Source organism: Oncorhynchus clarkii, chromosome 15 (genome assembly GCF_045791955.1).
Source record: "Oncorhynchus clarkii lewisi isolate Uvic-CL-2024 chromosome 15, UVic_Ocla_1.0, whole genome shotgun sequence".
NCBI lineage: Eukaryota > Metazoa > Chordata > Actinopteri > Salmoniformes > Salmonidae > Oncorhynchus > Oncorhynchus clarkii.
In genome coordinates, this window is record NC_092161.1 from 14,617,996 (window position 1) to 14,627,642 (window position 9,647).

The following is a 9,647-nucleotide window of genomic DNA, read 5'->3' on the forward strand; positions in this document are numbered from 1 at the left end:
CAATGCAAAACGTTATGTTTGGCGTAAAATCAACACAGCTCATCACCCTGAACACACCATCCCCACTGTCAAACATGGTGGTGGCAGCGTCATGGTTTGGGCCTGCTTTTCTTCAGCAGGGACAGGGAAGATGGTTAAAATTGATGGGAAGATGGATGGAGCCAAATATAGGACCATTCTGGAAGAAAACCTGATGGAGTCTGCAAAAGACCTGAGACTGGGACGGAGATTTGTCTTCCAACAAGACAATGATCCAAAACATAAAGCAAAATCTACAATGGAATGGTTCAAAAATAAACATATCCAGGTGTTAGAATGGCCAAGTCAAAGTCCAGACCTGAATCCAATCGAGAATCTGAGGAAAGAACTGAAAACTGCTGTTCACAAATGCTCTCCATCCAACCTCACTGAGCTCGAGCTGTTTTGCAAGGAGGAATGGGAAAAAATGTCAGTCTCTCGATGTGCAAAACTGATAGAGACATACTCCAAGCGACTTACAGCTGTAATCGCAGCAAAAGGTACAAAGTATTAACTTAAGGGGGCTGAATAATTTTGCACGCCCAATTTTTCAGTTTTTTATTTGTTAAAAAAGTTTGAAATATCCAAAAAATATCGTTCCACTTCATGATTGTGTCCCACTTGTTGTTGATTCTTCACAAAAAAATACAGTTTTATATCTTTATGTTTGAAGCCTGAAATGTGGCAAAAGGTCGCAAAGTTCAAGGGGGCCGAATACTTTTGCAAGGCACTGTACTTACTTTCTATAATTTTGGGTCAGTCACAGTGGTCAGGTATTCTGCAACTGTGTACTCTCTGTTTAGGGACAAATAGCATTCTAGGTTTCTCTGTTTTCCTGTTAATTCTTTCCAATGTGTCAAGAAATTATCTTTTTATTTTCTCATGATTTGGAAAGGTCTATTTGTGTTGCTGTCCTGGGGATCTGTGAGGTGTGTTTGTGTTTGTCAACAAAGCCCCAGGACCAGCTTGCTTAGGGGACTCTTCTCCAGGTTCATCTCTCTGTAGGTGATGGCTTTGTTATGGAAGGTTTGGGAGTCGCTTCCTTTTAGGTGGTTGTAGAATTTAACGGCTCTTTTTTGGATTTTGAGAAATAGTGGTTATTGGCTTAATTCTGCTCTACGTGCATTATTTGGTGTTTTACGTTCTACACAGATGATATTTTTGCAGAATTCTGCATGCAGAGTCTCAATTTGGTGTTTGTCCCATTTTGTGAATTTTTGGTTGGTGAGCAGACCCCAGACCTCACAACCATAAAGGGCAATGTGTTCTATAACTGATTCAAGTATTTTTAGCCAGATCCTAATTGGTATTTCTAATTTTATGTTCCTTTTGATGGCATTGAAGGCCCTTCTTGCCTTGTCTCTCAGATTGTTCACAGCTTTGTTGAAGTTACTTGTGGTGCTGATGTTTAGGCCAAGGTATGTATAGTTTGTGTGCTTTAGGGCAACGGTGCCTAGATGGAATTTGTATTTGTGGTCCTGGCAACTGGACCTTTTTTGGAACACCATTATTTTTGTCTTACTGAGATTTACTGTCAGGGCCCAGGTCTGGCAGAATCTGTGCAGAATATCTAGGTGCTGCTGTAGGCCCTCCTTGGTTGGTGACAGAAGCACCAGACCATCAGCAAACAGTAGACATTTGACTTCAGATTATAGTAGGGTGAGGCCGGGTGATGCAGACTGTTCTAGTGTCCTTGCCAATTCATTGATATATATGTTGAAGAGGGTGGGGCTTAAGCTGCATCCCTGTCTCACCCCACGGCCCTGTGGGAAGAAATGTGTGTTTTTTGCCTATTTTAATAGCACACTTGTTGTTTGTGTACATGGATTTTCTAATGTCGTATGTTTTACCCCCAACACCACTTTCCATCAGTTTGGATAGCAGACTCTCATGCCAAATTGAGTTGAAGGCTTTTTTGAAATCAACAAAGCATGAGAAGACTTTGCCTTTGTTTTGGTTTGTTTGGTTGTCAATTAGGGTGTGCAAGGGGAATACGTGGTCTGTCTTATGGTAATTTGGTAAAAAGCCAATTTGACATTTGCTCAGTACATTGTTTTCACTGAGGAAATGTACGAGTCTGCTGTTAATGATAATGCAGAGGATTTTCCCAAGTTTGCTGTTGAAGCATATCCCACGGTAGTTATTGGGGTCAAATTTGTCTCTACTTTTGTGGATTGGGGTGATCAGTCCTTGTTTCCAAATACTGGAGAAGATGCCAGAGCTGAGGATGATGTTAAAGAGTTTTAGTATAGCCAATTGGAATTTGTTGTCTGTATATTTGATCATTTCATTTAGGATACCATCAACACCACATGCCTTTTTGGGTTGGAGGGTTTGTATTTTGTCCTGTAGTTCATTCAATGTAATTGGAGAATCCAGTGTGATCTGATAGTCTTTAATAGTTGATTGTAAGATTTGTATTTGATCATGTATATGTTTTTGCTGTTTGTTCTTTGTTATAGAGCCAAAAAGATTGTAGAAGTGGTTTACCCATACATCTCCATTTTGAATAAATAATTCTTTGTGTTGTTGTTTGTTTAGTATTTTCCAATTTTCCCAGAAGTGGTTGGAGTCGATTCTTCAATTACATTGAGCTGATTTCTGACGTGCTGTTCCTTCTTTTTTCCTAGTGTATTTCTGTATTGTTCTCTCTCTCTCTCTCTCTCTCTCTCTCTCTCTCTCTCTCTCTCTCTCTCTCTCTCTCTCTCTCTCCATCAGTCTCTGAGAGGGAGGGAGGAAAGGGGGAAGGAGAAAAGGGAGGTGAGGAGGGAGGAGAGTAGGGAGGAAAGGACGGAGGATAGGAGCGAGGAAAGGAGGGAGGAGAGGAGGAAGGAGAGGAGGGAGCAGAAGAGGGAGAAGAGGAGGGAAAAGAGGAGGTTAATTTGCACATATTAGAGAGGGCAGGATTTTTCATTAAAAAGAGATTGAAGTTGATATATGCCTGTGTGCTCCTGACACACTGTGCACTCTGATTGGGTATGTTCTTCACAGAACAAAGGAACACCTCCCCTCTCTCTCTCTCTCTCTCTCTCTCTCTCTCTGTCTCTGTCTCTGTCTCTCTCTCTCTCTCTCTCTCTCTCTCTCGCTGTCTCTCTCTCACCTTCTCTTGTTCTCTCTCTCTCTCTCTCTCTCTCTCCTTCTCTTGTTCTCTCTCTCTCTCTCTCTCTCTCCTTCTCTTGTTCTCTCTCTCTCTCTCTCTCTCTCTATCTATCTCGCTGTCTCTCTCTATGTATATATATATATATATCTGTCTCTCTCTCTCCTTCTCTCTCTCTCTCTCTCTCTCTCTCTCTCTCTCTCTCGCTGTCTCTCTCTTTATATATATATATCTGTCTCTCTCTCTCTTCTTCTCTTGTTCTCTCTCTCTCTCTCTCAATTTTCAATTCAAGGGCTTTATTGGCATGGGAAACGTGTTAACATTGCCAAAGCAAGTGAGGTAGATAATATATAAAGTGAATACATAAAGTGAAATAAACAATAAAAATGAACAGTAAACATTACACATACAGAAGTTTCAAAACAATAAAGACATTACAAATGTAATATTATATATACAGTGTTTTAACAATGTACAAATGGTGAAGGACACAAGATAAAATAAATAAGCATAAATATGGGTTGTATTTACGATGTCTCTCTATCTCGCTGTCTCTCTCTCTCTCTCTCTCTCTCTCTCTCTCTCTATATATATATATATATATCTGTCTCTCTCTCTCTCTCCTTCTCTTGTTCTCTCTCTCTCTATCTCGCTGTCTCTCTCTCAATATATATATCTGTCTCTCTCTCTCTCCTTCTCTTGTGCTCTCTCTCTCTCTCTCTATCTCGCTGTCTCTCTCTATATATATATATCTGTCTCTCTCTCTCTCTCTCCTTCTCTTGTTCTCTCTCATTCTCCCCTCCCTCTCCCTCTTGTTCTCTCTCCCTCTCCCTCCTTCTCTCTCTCTCTCTCGCTCTCAAACACACACACACTCTAATGGCCGCTAAAACCAGCTGTATTTCCAGCAGCTCAAAGCCTCTATGAAGCCTTATAACTGTGAGTTGAAGCACTACTATCAAACCCTCAATATCTCCTGCTCTCTGTCTCTCTCTGGCTCCATACCTGAGGTGATAGAGACGCTGCCATTCCAGGCCTCTAGTCCCTGCTTAACCAGCTGTTGGATGTCTGTGTGTGTATGTGTGTGCGTGTGTGTGTTTGCATGTGTATCTGTGTATCTGTGTGTCTGGGTGCAGGCGTGCAAATGTGACTGATCATGTCAGCTCCTCTCATAGACCTGGAGAGAGGAGCTGTATAAGACCATCAGCAAACGAGAAAATGCTCATCCAGATGGGACATTCCTAGTTGAATATGTTCCGGGATTCATCCAATGGCATTGAGGAGTATACCACCTCAGTCACCGGCTTCATCAATAAGTGCATCGACAATGTCGTCCCCACAGTTACCGTACGTACATATCCCGACCAGAAACCATGGATAAAAGGCAACATCCGCACCGAGCTAATGGCTAGAGCTGACACTTTCAAGCAGCGGGACACTAATCTGGATGCTGTTACGAAATCCCACTATGCCCTCAGACACACCATCAAACAAGCAAAGCGTCAATACAGGACCAAGGTTGACTCCTGCTACACCGGTTCTGATGCTCGTTGGTACTCACAAAGCTCATCACTAAGCTAATGACCCTGGGGCTAAACACCTCCCTCTGTCACTGGATCCTGGATTTCCTGACGGGCCGCCCCCAGGTGGTAAGGGTAGGTAACAACACATCTGCCACGTTTATTCCTCAACACTGGGGCCAGGTCAGTTAAGAACAAATTATTTTTACAATGACGGTCTACCCCGGCCAAACACGGGCGACACTGGGCCAATTGTGCGCCGCCCTATGGGACTCCCAATTATGGCCGGATGTGGTACAGCCTGGATTCAAACCAGGGACTGCACCGCCTGGTATGGCAACTGCCTCAGGACTACCTGGCATGATGACTCCTTGCTGTCCCCAGTCCACCTGGCCGTGCTGCTGCTCCAATTTCAACTGTTCTGCCTGCGGCTATGGAATCCTCACCTGTTCACCGGACGTGCTACCTGTCCCAGACCTATTATTTGACCATGCTGGTCATTTATGAACATTTGAACATCTTGGCCATGTTCTGTTATAATCTCCACCCGGCACAGCCAGAAGAGGACTGGCCACCCCACATAGCCTGGTTCCTCTCTAGGTTTCTTCCTAGGTTTTGGCCTTTCTAGGGAGTTTTTCCTAGCCACCGTGCTTCTACACCTGCATTGCTTGCTGTTTGGGGTTTTAGGGAGGGTTTCTGTACAGCACTTTGAGATATCAGCTGATGTACGAAGGGCTACATAAATAAATTGTATTTTATTTTGATTTTGCTCTGCATCTGCTCACTACAGAGGGTAGTGCATATGGCCCAGTACCTCACTGGGGCCAAGCTTCCTGCCATCCAGGACCTCTATATCAGGCGGTGTCAGAGGAAGGCCCAAACAATTGTCAAAGACTCCAGTCACCCAAGTCATAGACTGTTCTCTCTGCAACCCCACGGCAAGTGGTAGCGGAGCGCCAAGTCTCGGACCGAAAGGCTTCTTAACAGCTTCAAATCAAATCAAAGTGTATTTGTCACATACACATAGCTAGCAGATGTTAATGCGAGTGTAGCGAAATGCTCGTGCTTCTAGTTCCGACCATGCAGTAATATCTAACAAGTAATCTAACACATTTACAAGGACTACCTTATACACACACATGTAAAGGGATGAATAGGAATATGTATGTATACATATATGGATGAGCGATGGCCATGATGCATCGGCAAGATGCAGTAGATGGTATAGACTACAGTATATACATATGAGATGAGTAATGTAACATATCAAGACACTATTAAAGTTACGTTATTTAAAGTGACTAGTGACACCTTTATTAAATCCATCTATTAAGTGTATTACTGTGGCTAGAGATTTGATTCAGTATGTTGGCAGCAGCCACTCACACTAACAGTCTAATGGCCTTGAGATAGAAGCTGTTTTTCAGTCTCTCGGTCCCAGCTTTGATGCACCTGTACTGTCCTCGCCTTCTGGATGATAGCGGGGTGAACAGGGCCTGGCTCGGGTGGTTGTTGTCCTTGATGATCTTTTTGGCCTTCCTGTGACATCGGGTGCTGTAGGTGTCCTGGAGGGCAGGTAGTTTTCCCCCGGTGGTGCATTGTGCAGACCTCACAACCCCCTGGAGAGCCTTGCGGTTGTGAGCGCAGCAGTTGCCGTACAAGGCGGGGATACAGCCCGACAGGAAAAGTTTGTGAGTGTTTTAGGTGACAAGCCAAATTTCTTCAGCCTCCTGAGGTTGAAGAGTTGCTGTTGCACCTTCTTCACCACACTGTCTGTGTGTGTGGACCATTTCAGTTTGTCCGTGATGTCTACTCCGAGGAACTTAAAACTTTCTAACTTCTGGGCCAATTGTGCAAAAAAAAGACACTGGGCCAATTGTGCGCTGCCCTATGGGACTCCCAATCACGGTCAGTTGTGATACACCCTGGAATCAAACCAGGGTCTGTAGTGACACCTCTAGCACTGAGATGCAGTGCGTCACTCGGGAGCCCAAGGTGATGGGGAACAGGTAGTCTGACTTCTGAGGCAATGAACCTGTAGAGCGTCATCCTCTTTTATGATGTTGCCCCTTAACTGATCCAAGATCAGCTTAGATTTGTATCCCTTAATTGTTGTTAGGATTTGGTCTGGTAAACTGATCCTAGAGCTGTGCTAATGACAGACAATAACAATCACACTTACCTTCTTTTCCAGTGAGATGAACACTCCTCTCTTTCTCTATCTCTTCGGTCTTGCTCTCCTTCAGCCGCATCTGTCCTTCCATGCTGGAGGACTATATACGACCTTTGACCTTACTTAGCACTGCCTCTGTGACATGTCATACACACATATACGCACATACACACATATACACACATATACACACACACACACACACACACACACAAACAAACACACACACACACACACAAACACACACACACACACACACACACACACAAACACACACACACACAATGGGTGATATTGATTGGTGATGTGTGTAGGCCTGGTTAGATAAGTGAGACAGTAGAGATTACATCCCAATAAGAAGCAGCTCTGACCTTGACAGATTGACTGACTGACTGGGGGGTGTTAGTATGTGAGTGGGGGTGCAGAGGTGGCATCTTTAAAAGAATGAATAACATTTTGAAATTAGAGTCAATCTCTCTCTGTTTATATACATTCAGTGTCTGAGCGTCTCTCTCTCTGTCTTTATCTCTCTGTCTTTATCTCTCTCTCTCTCTCTGTCTCTCTATCTCTCTCTCTCACTCTCCAACTCTACCTCTCTCTCCGATGAACTCTAATTAGTAGATTGCTCTCATTGAAGTGCCATTTTGTTTTATAACTTATACAATAACATCCCTAGAGCAGCACCCCCCCCCCCCCCTTCACCCCCTCTGGTACCCCCTACCACCCTTTATTCCCATCTCCCTTTGTCTGGCCAATGAAAAGCCACTACTCTCTCTCTCCCCCTCGCTCCCTCTGTTCTCCTCTCCCTCTCAGCTTTGCTCTGTCTGCTCTCTCACAGACAACAACAACAGCAATAATAAAAACAACAATAATAATAATAATAATAGCAGACATAATAACAATAATAATAATAACAATAACAATAACAATAATAATAACAATAAGAATAACAATAATAACAATAATAAGAATAGTATTAACAACAATAATAACCATAATAATTATAATAACAATAATAATAATAATAATAATAACAAGAAAAATAATAATAAAAGAATAACCATGATAAGAATAGTAATAACAATAATATTAGCAATGATAATAACAATAATAACAATAACAATAATAATAACAACAGTAACAAAAAATAAGAATAATGACAATAAGAATAATAACAATATTACAGGTTATTCTATTAATCTTTCTTCTGTTCCCTCCTGAGAGAGAGAACCAGCTTGTGTGTGTCTTGTCTGATAGAATATCAATTCAATTTAAGGGCTTTATTGGAGTGGGAAACATATATTAATATTGCCATTAATATGAATATTGCCAGTGAAGTAGATAATAAATAAAAGTGAAATAAACAATACAAAATGAACAGTAAACATTACAGTCAAAAGGGAATAGAGACATTACAAATGTCATTTTATGTCTATATACAGTGTTGTAACGATGTGCAAATAGCTGAAGTACAAAAGGGAAAATAAATAAACATAAATATGGGTTGTATTTACAATGGTGTTTGTTCTTCACTGGTTGCCCTTTTCTTGTGGCAACAGGTGTATTCTGCTGTGATGGCACACTGTGATATTTCACCCAATAGATATTGGAGTTTATCAAAATTGGAAATGTTTGTAAAGTCTTTGTAATCTGAGGCAATGTGTGTCTCTAATATTGTCATATTAGAGGAGGTTAGGAAGTGCAGTGCAGCTTCCACCACATTTTGTGGGCAGTGTGCACATTTTTTTTCTTTCAGTTAAGTACAAATTCTTATTTTCAATGAAAGCCTAGGAACAGTGGGCTAACTACCTGTTCAGGGGAAGAATGACAGATTTGCACTCAGGGATTAGAACATGCAACCTTTTGGTTACTAGTCCAACGCTCTAACCACTAGGCTACCCTGCCACCTGTCTTCTCTTGAGAGCCTACGGAAACCTTTCTCAATAGCAAGGCTATTTCACCCTACGGCACTGTGGACAGAAATGTGTGTGTTTTTATCCTATTTTAATCGCACATTTGTTGTTTGTGTACATGGATTTTATAATGTTGTATGTTTTTCCTCAAACCCCGCATTCCATTGATTTGTATAGCAGACCCTTATGCCAAATTGAGTCTAAAGATTTTTTGAAATCAACAAAGCATGGGAAGACTTTGCCTTTGTTTTGGTTTGCTTGTTTGTCAATTAGGGTGTGCAGGGTGAGTACGTGTTCTGTCATATGGTAATTTGGTAAAAAGACAATTTCACATTTGCTCTGAACATTGTTTTTACTGAGGAAATGTACTAGTTTGCTGTTAATAATAAAGCTGAAGATTTTCCCAAGGTTGCTGTTGATGCATATCCCATGGTAGTTATTGTGGTCAAATTTGTCTTCACTCTTGTGGATTGGGATGATCAGTTCTTAGTCCCAAATATTGGGGAAGATGCCAGAGCTGAGAATGATGTTAAAGAGTTTAAGTGTAGCCAATTGGAATTGGTGGTCTGTATATTTTATAATTTCATTAAGGATACCTCCCTCTCCAACCCCCCATTCTATCCACCCCTCCACTTACAGCACCTTTCTTCTTATCCCACACATACAGGCTCCCGAGTGGTGCAGTGGTCTAAGGCACTGCATCTCAGTGCTAGAGGCATCCCTACAGACCCTGGTTTGATTCCAGGCTATATCAGAACCGGCCGTGATTGGGTGGCGCACAATTGGCCCAGCGTTGTCCGGGTTATGGTTTGGCCGGGGTAGGCCATCATTGTAAATAACAATTTGTTCTTAACTGACTTGCCTAGTTGATTAAAGGTTAAATAAACACACAAACACACTCTGTTGCAATATCAAACATGTAGTATAGT